This window comes from Pongo abelii, chromosome 16, assembly GCF_028885655.2.
Source record: "Pongo abelii isolate AG06213 chromosome 16, NHGRI_mPonAbe1-v2.0_pri, whole genome shotgun sequence".
In the NCBI taxonomy this organism is placed as follows: Eukaryota; Metazoa; Chordata; class Mammalia; order Primates; family Hominidae; genus Pongo; species Pongo abelii.
In genome coordinates, this window is record NC_072001.2 from 72,427,433 (window position 1) to 72,449,023 (window position 21,591).

The following is a 21,591-nucleotide window of genomic DNA, read 5'->3' on the forward strand; positions in this document are numbered from 1 at the left end:
GTCTTTAGTAAACATTAGGATATACCAGAACTTATATTCTGTACCACAGAGTTCAGCATTCAATTAAATATGGTCTTATATCATAGTCTAAATAATTTGTTAATAATTATAAGGTTTTGAGGGGCAGTTGTTATGCCTCTTGTTTGTACACAGTGGCTGGTAGGTATTCAGTAAACACTTGTTGATTAGGTTATCATGTATAAGCAATAATTTTTTTGTGGAATAGTGAAGGTCTTGAAACTTGAGTAGACATTAGACTGAAAGTATGCACAACTTCCTGTTGAATTGTGTGTAAATTTATAGATTTGAACTTTGACTTGCATACTAAGGATTCTATTACTGTTTTCAGAGTGGTAGTGCTGGTATTTCCTAACATTTACTGAGTACTCTCTCTGTGCCTGGCATCGATCTAAACAATTTACATACATTAACTCATTTAATACTACCTTATGAAGTATTCTTTAAATCCATATGGTATATGAGGAAACTAAGATATAAACAAGTTAAACTTTTTCTTAAATACACAGAGTTAATAAGTGATAGAGCCAGGATTCAAACCCAGAAAAAAACAGCTAAAAGCCTACATCCTTAACTTCTATGTTACACTGCCTCCCAGTGTTACATATATGACATTTCCAATTTTTATTGGACTTAAGGGCCTAAATTCATCAAACCTCACTCCTCTAAACACATACGCGCGCGTGCGCGCGCGCGCGCACACACACACACACACACACACACACACACACACACACACACACACACACACACACACACACACACACACACACACACACACACACACACACACACACACTATTTTAATCCTTTGTTATTAGATACAGTTATTAGACCATCTTGGGATCATGGCATTTTCTGTAACTTATACTACCTACCTTTAGGTGAATTGAGTTAGAATTGAGTATTTGACACAAATATTACTTCTATTCCAGATTATGAACATTTCGAAACTCTATTTCATGAGTCATAAACATGATTTTGGCAATATTCCAAACACTGCTGTTGTTGGAAGTGTTAGGCTAGATAGAATTCTGAGTACTTTATTAAGTTAAATAGATACTGACAAAGGAATATTTTTATAAAGATCTGATAAGCCTTCTGGTCTGTATAAACCCTGTCTGTCCTACAAGTGTACAAATGTAGAAGATAGCAAAATCTGAGAAATGTTATAGTCAATTAGTCACTCCTAAAATGTAGCATTTTTACTTTGTCCATAGTGTTTATTGCAAAACAGCATAGGAATAATGGAGTCTTAAGAGTAATGCTCAGTTGCCAAATAGGAAAGCTTATACTAAAATGGATTCCAATTTCTTAGGGAAAATCAAAACTTGATTTTATAGAAAGTATAAGAATTTCATGTTCATGCACATCCCTAATCCATAAATCAGGACTTTTAATATAGATTTCATATCTTCAGCCAGAGTGAGCTTGCTTGCTTGCTTTTTTTTTTTTTTTTTTTGAGACCTAATCTTGCTCTTGTCACCCAGGCTGGAGTGCAGTGGCGCGATCTCGGCTCACTGCAACCTCCGCCTCCCAGGTTCAAGCGATTTTCCTGCCTCAGCCTCCTGAGTAGCTGGGATTACAGGCGCCCACCACCACACTCAGCTAATTTTTGTACTTTTAGTAGCGATAGGGTTTCGCCATGTTGGCCAGGCTGGTCTCAACCTCCTGACCTCAGATGATCCACCCACCTCGGCCTCCCGAAGTGCTGGAATTATAGGCGTGAGCCACCGTGCACAGCCAAGAGTGAGCTTTCTAATTAGTATATTCTTGAGTCGGATGTTAGTAGGGAAAAATGTGTATGTGTATAAAATATATATAATTATTGCCTAACTAAATCAAGGATGATTTATTGTTTAAATTTAATTTGAGTCAGTGGACCATGTGTAAGAGAGAAATTTTTGCTAAGTCTCTAAGATTATGGGGAATATTTGTTACAGCCCTAGGCCTAGATTATCCTGACTAATTAATACCCTATAGAAAGGGTATCTAGATAATCATTAGAGACCCCTATTTGTATTGGAGAGAGAACATCAGTATTAGTGAAGCCCTGTGATAACTCAAGTCACTAGTCTTAAATATGATTTGTTCAATGTAGAGCTGATACTAGAGTAGGTGTGTCAGAGAAAGCTTTTTAAGTATGCACAAAAACACAGTATTTGTTAGAATGAACTGTTAGATAACTAAATCAGGAGAGTCATGAACTTTCTTTTTTCATATGACAGAAAAAAAATTAGATAATCTTTTCTGAGTAAACGCTGTGAGCCAAACATAAACCTTGCAAGAAGCAGCAAGATCTGCAAGTATAGCTAAACCATCATTTAAAAAACAGTCTTTGTGTGCAGCAAACTTGGGCATATATGCTGACCTTATACTGATAATTTCAATTTTGTTCTCACCCTTTGTTGGTTGTCCATGATAGAGTTAAATATGACCGACTAATCTGTATGGTTATAAAAGCACATTAAGGAATATAGGTTTAGTATGGTAGTATCAATCCCTTTTGTATTTTTGTACATGAGAAAATTCTGCTTTTATTTTTATGAGCTTATGTGGAAACTGGGTAAGGTAAACAATGATACGTAAGAATATGACTGCTAGTAGAAGTAAATATAGGTAAGTTGTATGTTATCTAGGAAGAGTTATTAGAGTACCGAAAATTGTCACATAAAGTATTTTCAGTTGATCTGCTAATAGATGCATTGAAAGCTAGCATTTGACATTTAAGCCTACTCTTAAAATAGCAGAGAAAGCTAGGAGGAAAGTTTTTCTTCTCCAAGGCATTATGTTCTTTTGTACTGAAGTATTATGCTTTTCCTTCCCATAATCTGTCTGATAACATTTTTATTTTCTACGTATCTTCTTTGTATTTTATAGCACTGTGAGAAACTATAAGTTGTCAAAACCAGTATGTATGGATTGAAGAGTGACAGAAAGGGTAAATATATAGATGAACTATATTAATTGTATCAAACAATTTTTATGAGTTCTAAAATGTATGTGGAACTAAAACTCATGATACTAGCAACTCAAAAAGTGGGAAGGGTATACATGAAGTGTTTTAAGGTCTTAGAGTTAGCTATAAAGTGATAGAAGTACTGATTTGTATTAGACTGTAATTAGCAAGGATGGTTTTAATCATTAGGGTAACCATGATTGAGACAGTAAAAGAATTATTAGCTAGCAAAAGAAATTGAATAATGAAAACTACTTGATAAAATCAAAAGAAGGCAAGAGAGAAGAGAAAGAATATAAAACAGGTTAATTGGAAGAAACAAACAATAGGCTAATGGATAAAATTTAAAATATATTAATGACATCAAATGTAAATGGTTTAAATATTCTAGTAAAAGACAAATTTGTTTGAAAAATTTGGAAGACTAAATTTCTTTCTTTTTCTTTTGAGTCAGAATCTTGCTGTGTTACCCTGCTGGAGTGGCACAATCTCGGCTCCCTGCAACCTCTGCCTCCTCGGCTCAAGCAATCCTCCCACCTCAGCCTCCCAAGTAGCTGGGACTACAGATGCATGCCACCACACCTAGCTAATTTTCTTTATTTTTTGTAGAGACAGAGTTTTGCCGTGTTGCCCAGGCTGGTCTCAAGCTCCTGAGCTCAAGCGATTTGCCCACCTTGGCTTCCCAAAGTGCTGGGATTATAAATTTCTTTAAAACGAAAATATATTTCATTTTCAAGGGATACATGTTACATATAAGAACACAAAAAGGTTGAAAGTAAAAGGATTAAAATATACCATGCAAATGCTAATTAAAGGAAAGCTGATGAAGCTATGCTAATATCAGGCAAAGTAGACATTAAGGCAAAAAGCAATACTAGACATAAAGAAGGTCATTTCATAATAATATAAAAGGTCCATACACTGGAAAGACATAATTCTAAATTCATGTGAACTTAATAATTTGGCTTTAAAGATATAAAGCAAAATATGACAGAGCTAAAATGAGTGTGGCCACAAATTTCATTTCTCTAGAAGCTAAACCAGAGAGTCTAGCTGTGTGATTTAGAACAAATGAAGTGAGCCCACAATGTTTCCAGGGCATAGCACAGGGAGGGGGAACCCAAACAGCTCAGGAATTACACAGGTTTGAGTTTGGGGTTCAGAGATGACAAGGAATGAAAATTATATCAGATGGAAATTTGCATCTACAAAAATAAATGAAGAGCCCTGGAAATGGTGAGTGTATATGAATAGATATAAAAGTCTTTTTTCTCTCATTTAAGAAACTTTTTTCTTAAAGATAATTGCTTAAAACAAGAATAATAATATGTTATGGAATTTTTCACATAAGTAGAGGTTTTTTTGTTTTTTTAAAGCAGTATAGTTAATATACCAGTAGTGGAGATAAAATGGAATTATGAAAATTACTTACCGAACAATGACAAAAAGAAAAAAAAGTGACAAAGATGAGACATAGTAAACCAATAGCTAGATAGCAGATACATACCCAATCATAGCAATAATGACATTAAATGTAAATGGTCTAAATACCGTTAAAAAGTGGAGATTATCTAATTTGATTAAAAAAAATTTCATTTACATATTGTCTACAAAAACTCACATTGAATATAAAAACACAGGTTAATAGTAAACAGATGAGGCTGGGTGCGGTGGCTCATGTATGTAATTCCAGCACTTTGGGAGGCAGAGGAGGGTGGATCACTTGAGGTCAGGAGGTTGAGACTAGCCTGGCCAACATAGTGAAACCCCATCTTTATGAAAAATTAAAATTAGCTGGGCATGGTGGTGGGCACCTTTAATCCCAGCTACTCAGGAGGTTGAGGCAGGAGAATCGCTTGAACCCAGAAGGCAGAGGTTACGGTGAGCCGAGATCACGCCACTGTACTCCAGCCTGGGTGACAGAGAGAGACTCCATCTCGATTTAAAAAAAAAAAAAAAAAAAACGTAAACAGATGAATAAAGATATAGCATGTAGACACTAATAAAAAGAAAACAGGAGTTCCACAATTAGTATCAGATAAAGTAGATTTTAGAGCAAGAAGTATGAAGGACATTTGATAATATAAAAGGGGTCAGTTTACCAAGAGTATATAGTGGTCTTAAACATGTAGGCCCCTAATAATGGAGCATTAAAATAGATGAAGGAAAATTAATAGAATTCAAAGGAGAAATAGACAAATATACAATTATAATTGGGATCTGCAACATTATTTCTCAATAATTGATTCAGTTGAACTGTAGTCTACCACAAGAGGCATGATTTATCCTTGTTACATTAGTTTTAATGTTTCCATTCTAATTGGAAGTTGCTCTCTCATTAGCCAAAAGATTATTCCTGCTAACCCTGATTATCAAAGTAGTGTTAAAGTGCACATTCTATTCTAAGTATCAACAACCAGAGATCAGTAAAAATAGCAAATACTTATTGGGGCTTACTAATTTCTAGATGTATTTGTGTCCTGTTGTTATTATAGCAAATTACCACAACCTTAGTTGCTTATAACAACACAGATTTATTTTATAGTTCTGGAGATCAGAAGTTCAAAATGCATATCACTGGGCTAAAATCAAGGGGCCAGTAGGATTATGTTCCTTCTGGAAGCTGTGGTGGGGATCTGCTCCTTGCATTTTCTAACTCCTAGAGGCTGTCTGCATTCCTTGGCTCATGGCTCCCTTCTAAAGAAGTAAAAAGGCGTGTATTTCAGATGGAATACTTGATCTGTGTAATCCATCAAGTAGATAAAACCACTTTTTTGGTTTATTGACACAAGACCATGAAAGTAAAGTTTTGAAAAAGAAAACAAATTTTCAATTCGAATCCCCTTTGCAATTCTGACGACAGTTTTTCTCCTGGTGCTCTGCTTAGGTATGGGTAAGCAGGGGTGAGACAGATTTTATTATACTTTAGACTTTTGAAGACAAAATATCTAATTTTACCAAGTTTTTATGAGCAGCCAGTGATTTTGCCTTTGCTACCTAGTGTTTTTTGTCCAGTCATTTTTTTTTTTGAGACAGAGTCTCGCTCTGTCGCCCAGGCTGGAGTGCAGTGGCCTGATCTCGGCTCACTGTAAACTCCGCCTCCCAGGTTCACGCCATTCTTCTGCCTCAGCCTCCTGAGTTGCTGGAACTACAGGCGCCTGCCACCATGCCTGGCGAATTTTTTGTTGTTTTAGTAGAGACAGGGTTTCATCGTGTTAGCCAGGATGGTCTCAATCTCCTGATCTCGTGATCCGCCCGCCTCGGCCTCCCAAAGTGCTGGGATTACAGGCGTGAGCCACCCGGCCTTGTCCAGTCATTCTTAAAAATCACATGTTAAGTGAGTTGATGGACTATTCCCTGAGCACTTGGCAACATCCTCAGCAAATGCCCTCATTTCATTTTGTTGTTGTTGTTGTTTGTTCTCTAGATCTTAAAGGACTTTTTGATATCTTTATATATGCCTATGAGCTTTTCCCATTTAGGATATACATGTGATTCAGATATCTATCTTTTTTTTTTTTTTCTGAGACGGAGTATTGCCCTGTCACTGAGGCTGGTGTGCAATGGCATGATCTCTGCTCACTGCAGCCTCCGCCTCTTGGGTTCAAGCAATTCTCCTGCCTGAGCCTCCCAAGTAGCTGGGATTACAGGTGCACACCACCACGCCTGGCTAATTTTTATATTTTTAGTACAGACAGGGTTTCACCATATTGGCCAGGCTGGTCTCGAACTCCTAACCTTGTGATCCACCTGCCTCGGCCTCCCAAAGTGCTGGGATTACAGGCCCGAGCCACCACCCCTGGCCTCAGATTTTTATATATACGTTTGGATGGAGTAAAGTAGGCTATTGTCTGAGTGATTGTAGTTTCCTTTTATTTGCAAGAAAATAACATAATTTTAATTATTTGAGAATGGACAACTTCCTGTGTCTGGTATGTTAATGAGTGAAGCTATAGTGTCAGTCTGGTAGGAGAGTATAGTAGAATAGTCATTAATGCCTTTCTAACATCTAGTGCTAATCTAGGACTAATATTATGTTCTTAGTAATCAGTGATACTTCAGGCAATGGCTCCTGAGATACATATTGTGTTATATTACGAAATGTCTTCCTAGGAACAAAAGTCTTGATTAGTCACTTGGTTTTATGGGATTGATATGACTACATGAATCGTGTGTGTGTGTGTATGTATATTAATATGTCCATATGTTCTTACTCCTGAGTTGTCATGAAAATAGAAATCATTGAGTTATGCCTTTATTTTCCCAGTTGTCTAAAATATTTCAAGTACTTTTTAAAAAATTGATGCTTTGCTTTCTAGTTTTTATTGTTGCAGAGCTTGGAACCATTATACTTCCTAAACTAGCTGCGGCTTCTTACAGGGAAAAAATAAGTGTTTAGAATAGCAGAGTAGAATTTGAGGGGGGAATTATATTCACATAATTTGTTTATATGTATACTAGAAACAATTAGACAATTAAATAGAAAACAAGGGGGAAAAATCTATTCACACATGGCTTCTTCTCTCAAGGAGTTTATTTTTGACATAAATGCAACAGCAAGGACGTGTAAGACATTTATCCTTGGGAGTAAGCTTTTGATTAGTCTAATGTCATAGACTAAATGAGAGTATTTCTGTTTGGGTGGAGAATATGCTGTTTCGGGAGGAGCAGCAGACAGTAGGAAAGGAGCCAAGAATACACAATTGAGAAACAGTTTTCTAACAATGTAAGATGACTTACTTGACATTAATTATTAAAGACTGTAGAATACTCATATTTGGGCATTTTAGGATAGTTTCTCATTTTCCCAGAAAGGCTGAAAGAGGGCATACTGGCTTAAAATTTCATAGTTATCTTAAGGGGTTCCTTTCAGAAAAATATGTTCAAGGTGGACATATTTAACTTTTGGGTGCTCTATAACCTCTAAGGATTTAGGTGTAAAGTATGTGAAAAACATGTAAAAAATTCCATAAAGCCCCCAAAAGTCTTGAAGTTTCACCTCCTCAGTCACTTCTTGTGACTGACATGGAGAAAAGAGAAATCAAAATTTTATTGACTTCATGTTTGTTTTTAGTTTATAAATTCCCCTTGTTTTATCTCTACATTCAGGCTCTGTAAATTTATACCAAGAAACTGCTAGAAAAATTACATTTTAAGTCAAGAAATAGACATCAATAACATACTTGAATGCTTTCTCCCTCCCCACCCCAGGCACTAGTAATGGGGGGAAACATTGATGTCATATGAGTCTTCAAATTCAGTATATGTTAAACTTCTGTTTAAAGTCACTTTGCTTCCTAGAGGTGGAGTTTCAGCACTAAGGAAAAAGAACAGTCTCTATCCTTATTACGTATGTGCATTGTAGGGTATGATAAGAAGCTCAGTTTATAACCCAGGTACCCTATTAGACTGTTTAGAGACCATAGTTACTTTGTGGTTGGCTTAATAGAGAAGGAAAGATTTGTATAACATCTTAATTTCTTAATCAACATTTGCCACAATTTGAAATCTAGAGTTTATTATGATGCGTGAGTAATAATTTAAATTCTGTCTTAAGGAAGCAATTTTTAAAACATGAAGCAGTGTGTAGGCTACACGGTACAGCTTGTTGCAGGAAGAAAACACATACATATGTACATATGAAATATATGTGATGCACATATACATACATATATGGAGAAGAATTTTTTTTTTTTTTTTGAAACAGAGTTTTGCTCTTGTTGCCCAGGCTGGAGTGCAATGGCGTGATCTCGGCTCACTGCAACCTCCGCCTCCTAGGTTCAAGCGATTCTCCTGCCTCAGCCTCCTCAGTAGCTGGCATTACAGGCACATGCCACCACGCCCGGCTAATTTTTGTATTTTTAGTAGAGAGGAGGTTTTACCATGTTGGCCAGACTGGTCTCGAACTTCTGACCTCAGGTAATCCGCCCGCCTCAGCCTCCCAAAGTGCTGGGATTACGGGCATGAGCCATCGCTCCCGGCCAGAAGATTATTTTTTAAAAATTTTTTTGACCTTATTTTTTCTGGGGCCACCGTTCCCACAGCCGAGGTGGGGATGCCACCCCATAGAAGATGATTTTCATTTGGGAAGAAAGACAGGAAGTATAATTTTCTCCTTGCCAAATATTTGTAATTCAGGTTTTACCTTTGTAAATAATCCTAGTGCCAAGATTTTAGGTTATTTATATAAATGTCAGTGAAAACTTAGTTTCACCCCTTAGAAAATGTATTGAGATGTGTATATATATATGGAATATATTTATATGCATTAAGAAATAATCTTAGGTAAAATTTCATTTCTGCTTCACCACCTTATTTTTTTAGGTAAATGCTGTTTCTGTGCTGCAAGTTGCATTCACCTCAAATTTAAAAACCAACAGAAAGTATCTATACCCTTTGATCAGCATGAAGTAAGGTCTTAAGCAGGAGGTTAATGAAAGTTCTTGCAGTGCTGAAGTTAATTCAATTTGGTAACCTTCTTATTTGCTTAGAAAATTGTGCAGCTGGGAAATCTTAGTTTAAATCTTATTTAATTCACATTTATTGCTGATAAAATTTATGTTGCCTACCAATATATCATTTTGTGGAAAGGCAGATTGTATTTGTTTCTTGATTGCTATTCTTATCAACTTTTATGAGATAATAAAAATTACAGAAGCTTAGAGAAAGGTGATTTTTTCAGGGGAATATGTACTCTGGTTTTACTGATTGCTTATTTGGGAAAATGTTAACATACCTTATAACAGATGTTTAACAAATATTTGTTGATTAAATGAACTGATACAGATAGATGAAGATTATTCTTTTTTTTTTTTTTTTTTTTTTTGAGATAGAGTCTCGCTTTGTCACCCAGGCTGGAGTGCAGTGGCACGATCTCAGCTTACTGCAACCTCTGCCTCCTAGGTTCAAGCGATTCTCCTGCCTCAGCCTCACAAGTAGCTGGGATTACAGGCTTATGCCACCGCGCCCTGCTAATTTTTGTATTTTTAGTAGAGACGGGGTTTCGCCATGTTGGCCAGGCTAGTCTCAAACTCCTGACCTCATGTAATCTGCCCACCTCAGCCTCCGAAAGTGCTGAGATTACAGGTATGAGCCACTGTGCCCAGCCTGAAGATTATTATTTTTCTAATTGACTTAGATATCACTTCATCCATAAACATTTTCCTTTATTTGCCTATTATGAGTGTCTACTGTGTGGTAGGCACTAAATTAAGTGTTCACTTAATCTTAAAACTACTTTATAAAGCAGGAAGTATGATATCAGCTTAACAGATGAGGAAACCGAAGTTTGGAAAGGTCAACTAACTTGTCCAAGATTGTCAAGCTTACCAGGATTCAAATTTAGGCCTATCAGACTAAAAAGCTCAGGTTGTCCCAAAAATATACCTTCTCCCTTTGTTTATATAACCTATTTAATTAGTTTCTTCTATATTTTCATAGCATTTATTGCTCAAAAACAAAACTCTAGAAACCCATTATAGATTAATTTTACTAAGGTATAGTTTACATAAAATAAAATGTGCCCCTTTAAAATTTATAGTTGGATGAGTTTTGTCGGATGAATACAGTCATTTAACTACCACCACAACAATCAAATTCTAGAACATTTCCATCATCCTCAAAAGCCCCTCATCTATGTCCCATTATAAGTCACTCCCTTCCTGCCACTGCTGATTAACTTTTATCCCTATGATTTTCTTTTTCCAGAATGTCACATAAATGAAATTATATAGTAAGTATGCTTTTGTGTCTGACTTCTTTCACTTAGTGAAATGCTTTTGAGATTCATCTATGTTGTGGCAGGTATCAGTATCAGTGCATTGCTGTATTGTGTTCCATTGTATGGATGAACCACAGTTTATCCAGTCACCATTTGGTGGACATTTAGGTTGTTTCCAGCTTGGAATTATCATTAATAAACTGCTGTAACCATACATGTTCATAACCTGTTTAGTTTTAAAATTTCTGGATTATTATGGCATTCTCTGGAGTCATATGGCCTTCCAATGCGTTCATAGATTCCTTAGTTTTAGATATGAGATACATCATTGAAGGCTGTGAGCCCTTTGTTAGATATTGGAGATGGATTTGTTGATTACTTTCAAAATTTGGAGATGACATTTGAGACACGCCTTTTAAAAAAATTAGCATGTAGTAGTAGTAGTAGGAAATAAATAATATGAAAAGTGCAGGGAAATGTAGTAGAATGGCAAACACTGGACTAAGATAAATTTGGGTTCTGAGCCTATAATCTGGTTTCATTTTCCAGCTGTATCTCTTAATAGATTTTGGACAAGTTGAGACTTGAAAAAACTAGTAACCTCTCTGAAAGAAAAATGGAACTTATATTTCCACATTCTTGAGTATATACACTTATCTCATTTAGTCCTCAAGACACCTGTGAGGTACCTGTGCACTAGATAGTACTAGTGCTAGTGTACTAATGAGAAAACCAAGATTCAGAGAAGTGAAATAACTGGCAGTGGAAGAAAAGCTAGTAAGTGATTGAGTCAACAGTTGCCTCTATATCAGTTTCCTTATCTGAAAAACGAAGGTAATACCACTTTGTAGTTATGAGAATTAAGTGGGATTACATTAATAAGGACTCAAAACTGCTGCTAGTCTCTTCCTCTACCCCGCTTTTTATAAAGGTCCCCACTTCCCAGTCTCTTGACCTGCCATTCTGTTAACTATTAATCAGTAAGAGAAATTTATAATATGGATACTATTATGTATCTTTAAAATTGCAAAAGATTATGCAGTGTCTGAAGGCTATATATTAAATGTTTCTTTTTATCATAAACATTAGAAAAAACATTACGTCAAATTGCAAGTAGAATTTGCAGTATTGTTTATTCTACCAGATTATCCTCACATGTTTCCATTAGCATATTCTCTCAATCATTTTTTCTGATATCATGCTTTCTGCATTGCTTTGTGAAGTAGCTCAAAACTGCATTCTATATAAAAAATTATCCTAATAATAACTCATTTAAAAACCAACTTGGGGCTGGGTGCGGTGGCTTATGCCTGTAATCCCAGCACTTTGCGAGGCCGAGGCAGGTGGATCACCTGAGGTCAGGAGTTCGAGACCAGCCTGGTCAACATGGTGAAACCCCGTCTCTACTAAAAATACAAAAAAAATCAGCCAAGCATGGTGGCGCACGCCTGTAATCCCAGCTCCTTGTGAGGCTGAGGCAGGAAAATCACTTGAACCCAGGAGGCAGAGGTTGCAGTGAGCTGAGATTGTGCCACTGTACTCCAGCCCAGGTGACTGACAAGACTCTGTCTCCAAAAAAATTAAAAAAAAAAAAAAAATTGGGCACTGATTTCTTCCACATATAATTTCTTCTGCATAGCTAATACTCTGTATCTTATGATTTTTAAAATTACTATAAGCAGGTTTCTTGATGAACCTTTCTCCTTTAGACATTTCAGTTTGCAGGATGGCACCAAACTTGGTAAAAGATATTTCATAAAAACTTATTGTCAACAACTATTCTATAGAACCTGTGTTTGACCATGCAGAGTAAACACATCATTAAGTTTTCTTTTTTCTTGGCTTTCCTAATGAGTGGAGAAATCTTAACACAGCTGGAGAAGCCTGGAACTCCTTTCTGAACTGATTTATTTACATAGCATATGCTTAGTTTGACACATTGCTTAGAAGCAAGCAGAGAGCTTTTAAAGTTAAGTGCTATACAGTACTTCAAAGAACATTTTAGCTACACTGTAATTGTTCAGCTTTTCTGGATACAAAGCATCTCTTTGCTGTTAAAAAAACATTCCTGTCCCACTTTGTTATGTTATGACTTTCAATGCTAGAGAAAAGTAAGCTGAATGTATTTAAAAACTCTTTTTAAAAACATATTTTAGTTTCAGAAGCTGATGCATAATGCTAGTAGTTTAAGATTGTGTCTGCACAACCAAGGGTAAATCTTTCTGCTCTTATCTAGTTGATGTGAAAGTATATGGTGACTTGGAGCCATAATATGATACTATGGTCTGATGTAAAGAACTTACACTTCAAAGCCAGATTAATCTAGGTTTAAATCCCACTATGTGCTCACTACTAATTTTTCTTCAGCAGAGTTAAGAACTACTCAGTTTCTTCAACCATATGTGGGTGATAAAAAAAAAAAATCTTCTTCAGGTTTGATTTCAATACCAAAAGTATATCTAATGCTTAGCATATATGGTAAAACTCTCGTTAAACCTTTCCTTTTTCTGTGTCCTTCCCCACCCTCCCAAAAAGGAACAACTTCCTTTCTCATTGAAATGAAGATTTTTTTTAGCCTAAATATGTTTTATTAAGGTTTGAGGATAAATGAGAGTAGCAGGGTTGACCTACTTATGGAGTGCTGATGATGATTTTTATTCAGCACAAGCTCTGGATTGTGGGAAGAATAGGTTGCCATACAGGTAACACAACCCAATAGAATAGTTTGAAAATGAACATACATAACTGTAAACATGGTGACAAAATACATGCCTTCAGTGTGTCTGAATAAGGCACGTTTGAGTTGAATGCCTGAATAGGCATTGATAGAGGGAAATATATATATAAATAAAAAATGCCCTGCATCTTCAAGGAATTCAATCTAGAGAAAAATACCTACAGATTCATAATTACTTGCAAACCAGACTTGAAGAATTTGTGTAATTGAGATAAAGGGCTACATGGGGAGAGAGTGATTAATTTGTACATTGAGAAACTTTCTGGTAAGATGGTATGACAGAGACTGTGGGTTTCCTCCCTGGGTCTGTTTTCTCCTTAATAATAGAACCCTGTTTTTTCCACTTGGCATGTGGCTGCCTAGAACAGAGGTGCCTCCTAGCTTCCCTTGCAGCTAGAGGTGGCCATGTGACTAAGATTTGACTAATGAAATGTTGGAAATGTTGTGTGAAGCTTGAGGAAAGTCTCATTAGTGTGAATTAGTTCTACTGAGAGATGTGCTGTTTTGCCCTTCTGCCTTTGTTTTTCTTTCTGGAATACAACACAGACATGATGGCTGAGGCTTCAGTAGCTTTCTTGGGGCATAAGGTGATGTAGAAAGATAGAAAGCACCTACGTCCTTGATGAGCACGTAGCTGCATGTATGCTCCAGACTGCCTATTTCTAGGTATATTTTATATGAGTGAAAACCCAGCTGGAACATAAGATGGTTTATTTCTGGTGTCTGTTACTAATAGCAAGACCTGTTCCTCACAGGTACAGATAGCAGTGTGGTACAAGCATCTGACTCCTTCTAACCCCACATCTAGTTACCACTAAAATGACTATAAATATATCTAAATAGAGTGTACCAGCATTGAAAACACCGAAAAGGAAGTGTTCACATACCTGAAATACCAACATCCCAAGAAAAAGAAATAACTGCAGTAGATTGAAATGTATCAGATATGTTAAAAATCTGTGAGTTCATATGTTACTTTTTTTTAAAGCTCGTTATGTTTGGAGACTAGGGTGCCAGTTTGTTATTTTGAAAATTGATAAAGATTTAATCATTAATTCTGCCCTTCCTATACAAACTGTGTATCTCAGGGTAACCAAGTAGTTGGCAAGAGCAAGATTTTCTTTATAGAAATATTTTAACTATACATTAAGAAGGGCTGATAGAATATCACCCATTTTGCAACTTTTAATGAAACAATCATCAGTGATTGCTAAAAGTAATATTGGGTGAACTGCTAAAGGATAACTTTATAATGGCTTTCCTCTTCTTTTTGGGCTACAACACAGACATGGCTGAGGCTTCAGTAGCTTTCTTGGGTCATATAATGGCTTTATAATGGATTAGGCTGAAAATAGGGATTAATCTTAACATCATAAAAAGAGAGACAATTGAACATTATATACTTCCTGATGAAAGTTCACATCTCTATCATGAAGTATCCTTGTGAAAAATCAAACCCTACTTTTATCAAACCTCTAGATATCTAGTAACTGATATATAAGAAATATTGAGGAGACAGACTCTGAAATAAGATTCTGCAACCTTAAAAATACAGGAATGTTGCACTCAATACCAGGGCAAAAGCACATACTCTTGATATAAAAGTTTACTTCTGTAACAAGAAAATTGTAGAAAACATTTTTGTATGCTTGTAAGTTTTTTAAATTGTGGAGTCTTTGGAGTGAGACGTAGAAAATAAGTTCATAAGGCAGCAGGCTGGGATGAAAATGGGGGCTAGCTAAAGGGGAGGCATACATTAAAAGGGTGTTGGATATTAATAAGTAAGGCCTATGGGATGGAAACTAAAACATGCAGTATCCAAATAAGAAACAATAAAACAGAAACTAAATAGGCAGTGTTAGATTAAACTGCACCAGAAGCAACAGAGAGTGGATTAGAAAATTGTATTAGTGATACAGACTACAAGTTTAAGAAGCTCTCCCAAAATGCAGAGGAAAAGGGGGAGAAGAGATGAAAAAAGAAAATTTGAAGAAAAAGATGACTGACATAAAGGATAGAGTACAGAGATCCAATATATACAATTGACATTTTGGAAGAGACAGAACAAATTCAACAGGAACAATTATTAAACACACTATGGGATAAAAACTTTTCTGAGATGAAGGATGACCTGAGCCTGCAATTCAAACAGGCTTGTTGCCAAACACCAGGAAAAATTAATGAAAACAGCCTAACAACTAAAGCTATTCTGGTGAAACTTTGTACTTTCTCTTGTTAAAATCATCATCGTCGTTGTCATCATCATCATCATGATCATCAGGCATCGAGGAAGGGAGAAAAACAAGAAAACATACAAGTTGTTCACAAGGAAAGAAAAGGTGGACTAGCTTTAGATTGATTGTTCTTATCATTAAACATTGGCTTGTTCTTACCATTAAACAGTTGAGCAGTGTATACAGGGTTCTGTAGGCAATTTGGACCCTAAAATTCTTTATTCAGCCAAGTTGTTTGATGAAGAAGCAACACATATTTTCAATTCTGCAAGACTTCAAAATATATACCACCCACCTACCCTTCTAAAAGAATTATTTCAAAACATACTGTAGCTGAGAAGATTCTGCAACATACAGGCAAAAGCCAAAACTTAGAAATTTTTTCCAAGCATGACTTTAGGGCTTAGCTAACTCTTGAATCACTGCTTTGTAAATTGATTCAAGAGTTAACTAAAGTCATTCTCACTGGAGCACAAACTAATTATTCTGCAAAAATCAATATGCTAGTGACCCTAATTTTCAGAATTGCCTAAGATAGTTCTGAGTTTGGGCAGCATACGTATTTCCACTTGCACATAGTACCTACTTTATGCATATGGTATATTACAGTGGTTCTCAAAGTGTGATCCCTGACCAGAAGCATAGGTTTCACCTGGAAGTTGGTAGAAAAGCAGGTTTTTAGGTCTCTACCTAGATGTAGTAAATCAGAAACTGTGGGGTTTGGGAACAGCAATCTGTGTTTGAACAAACCTTCTAGGTAATTCTCATGCCCAGTGAAATTTAGAGCCAGGTGTATTGGTTCTCAGACCAAATTAATCATCAGAATCACTTGTGTAAGACTTTGAAACATCTTTTCCCAGTCTGGATGAGACTTAATTATCTGGATTTGGAAATCACTGGTCTGATAAAGCTTAGAACCAAAAGACCACCTTATCAATTTCTGAGCCTTAGTATTTTCTATTGTGAAATAGCACTCATTTTCCTGACCATTTCATTGGATTGTTGCAGAAATTAAATGAAGAAATGAATGTAAAAGTACTTTTGCAGTGTAGTTAAGGAAATCCATAGCTACAAGTTCATTATCCTGTGTTTGAAAAGGGCCTCACTTAATGGTTGTTAATATTCTCTTGGAGACCAGTATATACCATCTGTGTTGGGCTTCAGTAAAGTGTTCTCCCCATGCAGCTCTTTCTAGTATCTTTCCCTTTCCTAACTTAACTACCTGCCACACTACTTTTTATTTGATTTTCAAATTCAATTATTATATTTATTTTACCACCTTTTCAATGTGGATTTTTTTCAATTGCTTTCTGTATGTTCAAGTCTTGTATCTTCAAGGTTCTAAGTTATTTGAGAGCAGAAATCGTTTCTATATATATTTTTATTTTCCTCAGTATCAGATCTTAAGCTAAGCTATATATCTATATATCTATATACTATACATATATAGTAATACTAAGTAAAATGCTTCATTCATTGAATTTAATCTATTCATTAGCTCATTGTCATTAACTATTGTAGGAATTGATGAGGATTTTCTTTTTCTATTTCATTAATATAGTGCTTTGATGCAAACAACTTTCCTTCTAGTAGTATGAAAATGTGGTTGGTCTGGAACCAGTCAACATCTGTACTTCTTAAAATTATTTTTTAAAGGTTCATCATATTATTCTTTCTGCCTAGTTTATGGTTGCTGAAGTTAAGAAAACTGTAACTAGGTGTGGTAGCTCATGCCTGTAATCCTAGCACTTTGGGAAGCCAAGGCAGGGGGTGTTGCTTGAGTTCAGAAGTTCAAGACCAGTCTGGGAAACATAGTGAGACTTCATCTCTACTAAAAATAAAAATTAGCCAAGCATGATGGTGTGCACCTGTAGTCCCAGCTACCCAGGAGGCTAAGGCAGGAAGATCACTTGAGCCCGAGAGATTGCAGCTACAGTGCGCTATGAGCATGGCACTGCACTCCAGCCTGGGTGACAGAGTGAGAGATCCTGTCCAAAAAAAAAAAAAAAAAAAGAAAGAAATGAAAAGAAAGGAGAAAGGAAAGAAAAAAAGAAAACTGGAATTGCTTTGGTTTCCTGTTAGGGGTAAGACTAAGATTTTCCTGCAAAAGTATGTCAGGTAGGAGGCCCAGTAGGCTTAGAATATGAATTTCCACACCTGAGCTAATAGAAGCCACCAGGTGGTCTCAGGTCTCCTTATGAGTAAAGCACAATAACCATGAATGTGTCTTCCCCCAACTTCTAGTTCTGTTTTGCATTTTTATTTATACATTATCTTTAAAGGCTAATAAAATTAGCTTTCCTTAGATGGTTCTCCTTTATCTCCATAGTGTTGAAATTTTTATTTTGTTGTTTTGCTTTTTCCTTTCATAGCTTCAAAGCCGATTTATTGGCTCGGCTCAGTGGCTCACACCTGTAATCCCAGCACTTTGGGAGGCTAAAAGGATCACTTGAGCCCGGGAGTTCAAGACCAGGCTGGGTAACTAATGCGACCGCCCCCATCTCAAAAAAAAAAAAAAGCCAATTTGTGTTGCATGACACGAGCAAATAGATTTGACCTTTGGTGTCACTGGTGATTTTCATTCTAAGGGTAATTACAGTCTGTATTCAAGATTATATGTTCTTGCCGGAAATTAAACTAAGTAGAAAAAAAAAGTTAAAGCTTTTTATTCCCCTTGACTTCTTGCCTTTTTTAAAAAATTATTTTTATTTTTGCTATGGCTAATAAAAAGTCATAGAATAAAATAATTAAAAAAAAAAAAAAAGACAGGGTCTCAGGTCATCCAGGCTGGTCTCGAACTCCTGGTTTCAAGTCATCCTCCCACCTTGGTTTCCCAAAGTGCTGGGATGACAGGTGTGAGCCACCATGCCCAGCCCAAAAAATAGCTTTATCTTTAGATTCTTCCTTTTTACACCCTAATTTCTTGTACTAATGTTAGTTACTCATATATACTGCCACCTTGGGGCTTTTAGAACATGAGTGCATTTTCAAAGCCTCAGATTAACATGGAGAAGGTTTGGCTTCAACGAGCTATACCAGAACATCATAATAATTATTAACAGAAATAAGGTATTATAATGCATTTGTAAGCTATTGCTGGATTTTTGGGGCCAGTGAGTATCCTGTTGTCAAGAGCTTAATTATTCTAAACCACCTGGGGACCAGGTAGCTTTCTTAGAATATATACATAACATTCACAATCATGACTCTCATTTCTGTCCCTTTCTAGTATTAATATGGCATTTAATTATACTGTTAGATTTAAGGAAAATTCAAAAATTTCAGTAGCTTCATTCAGAAATGCTAATACATTTTTAGAACAACTAGATAACTTTTCCTAAAATTATGTTTACCTGTGTGAACTGTTGATTTATGGTAAAATTAAACTTTAACCAAAACAAGACCTGTGAATGTCTGAATTCAGTTCGCAATCTCGTAACCTGTTACAAGTTGAAATCTTCTGGGGAAGGGGAGTATTCAGCTTCTGAAATATAATATTTGTATATCTGTTCTAAGATACCCTGTGACATATCAGAGCACGGGCTTTGGAGTCAGACTGAAAAACTGGAGTTAAAATACCATTCTTAATTCTAGATATGTGAACCATCAAATAATCATGTGGCTTCAGGTAAATTACTTAACATCACAATGCCTCAGTTTCATCATCTGTAAGTAGGGAATGCACAAAATTTTTTATCAGATTTAAGTTCTCGTCTTGGCTTTGTTCCTGTCCTTTTCCTTTAGTAAATCTTTTTGTGGGTTCTTATGCCTTAGTCTTTTCATCTATGAAATTCAAATAATATAATTTACTATAGGAATACATTGGAGATACTGCAGATTCAGTTCCAGACCTCTGTAATGTGAATATCACAATAAAGTGACTCACACACATTTTTTGGTTTCCCAGTGCTTATAAAAGTTATGTTTATTCTGTACTGTAGTCTGTTAAGTGTAGAATAGCATTATGTCTAAAAAATACACATACCTGGCCGGGTGCAGTGACTCACGGCTGTAATCCCAGCACTTTGGGAGGCCAAGGTGGGGAGGATCACTTGAGGTCAGGAGTTCAAGATCAGCCTGGCCAACATGGTGAAACCCTATCTCTACTAAAAATGCAAAAATTAGCCAGGCGTGGTGGCATATGCCCGTAATCCCAGCTACTCGGGAGGCTGAGGCACAAGAATCGCTTGAACCCGGGAGGTAGAGGTTTCAGTGAGCCGAGACCACGTCACTGCACTCCAGCCTGGGAGACAGAGCAAGACTCCGTCTCAAAAAAAAAAAAGTACATACCTTAATTTAAAAATACTTTATTGCTTACAAATTGTTAGAGATTATCTGAGCCTTTAGCAAGTCATAATCTTTTTACTGGTGGAGGGTCTTCCCTTGATGTTGATGGCTGCTAAATGCTCAGGGTGGTGGTTGCTGAAGATTGTGGTAGCGGTGGGAATTTCTTATAATAAGACAACGATGAAGTTTGCCACATAGAATGACTCTTCCTTTCATGAAAGATTTATCTGTATCATTCCATGCCATTTGATAGCATTTTATCCACAATAGAACTTCTTTCAAAATTGGAGTCAATCCTCCCAAACCCTGCTGTTGCTTTATTGACTAAGTTTATGTGATATTCCAAATCCTTTGTTGTCATTTATTTTTCTTTTCTTTTTTGTTTTTTGAGACAGAGTCTCACTCTGTCATCTAGGCTGGAGTGCAGGGGCACCGTGTGAGCTCACTGCAACCTCCTTCTCCTGGGTTCAAGCAATTCTTCTGCCTCAGCCTCCCAAGTAGCTGGGATTACAGGTGCCCACCACCACGCCCGGCTAATTTTTATATTTTTAGTAGAGACAGAGTTTCACCACGTTGGCCAGGCTGCTCTCGAACTCCTTACCTCAGGTAATCTGCCCGCCTCGGCCTCCTAAAGTACTGGGATTACAGGCGTGAGCCACCGCGCCCGGCCAGTCATTTCAACAATGTTCATGGCATCTTCACCAGGTGTAGATTCCATCTCAAGAAACCACTTTCTTTGCTCATGCATGAGATTGCAACAATTCAGCCCCCTCTTCAGACTCTACTTCTAATTCTGGTTCTCTTGCTGTTTTCACCACATCTGTAGTTAACTTCCTCCACTGAAGTTTTGAACCCCTCAGAGTCATCCGTGAAGGTGGGAATCAACTTACAAACTCTGTTCATGTTGATATTGTGACCTCCTCCCATGAGTCATGAATATTCTTAATGGCATCTAGAATGGTGGATCCTTTCCAGCAGGTTTTCAATTTGTTTTACCTAGATCCATCAGAGGAATCACCATCTGTGGCCAGCTATAGCGTTACAAAATGTATTTATTAAATACTAAGACCTGAAAGTTGGCTGGGTGTGGTGGCTCACGCCTGTAATCCCAGCACTTTGGGAGGCCGAGGTGGGTGGATCACGAGTTCAGGAGTTTGAGACCAGCCTGGCCGACATAGTGAAACCCTGTCTCTACTAAAAATATAAAAATTAGCCAGCCATAGTGGCACATGCCTCTAATTCCAGCTACTCAGGAGGCTGAGGCAGAAGAATCGCTTGAATCTGGGAGGCAGAGGTTGCAGTGAGCCGAGATCATGCCACTGCACTCCAGCCTGGGCGATAGAGTGAGACTCCATCTCAAAAAAAAAAAAAAAAAAAACATGATAGTCAAATTGCTTTTTGATCTATGGGCTGCAGAATGGGTGTTGTGTTAGCAGGCATGGGTACAGCATTAATCTCCTTGTACATCTCCATCAGAGCTCTTGGGTGACCAGGTGCATCGTCAATGGGCAGTAACATTTTGAAAGGAATCTTTTTTTCTGAGCAGTAGGTCTCAACAGTGGGCTTCAGATATTCAGTAAACCATGTCGTGAACAGATGTGCTGTCATCCAGGCTTTGTTGTTGCATTTATAGAGT

The 21,591-nt window shown here is 36.8% G+C and overlaps 1 protein-coding gene across 3 annotated transcripts in view; it reads left to right on the forward strand.

Annotated features, from left to right (window-relative positions):
- GLCE (glucuronic acid epimerase) overlaps positions 1-21,591 on the forward strand; it is a 125,895-nt gene that overhangs the window by 79,057 nt on the left and 25,247 nt on the right. The window lies entirely within an intron of this gene.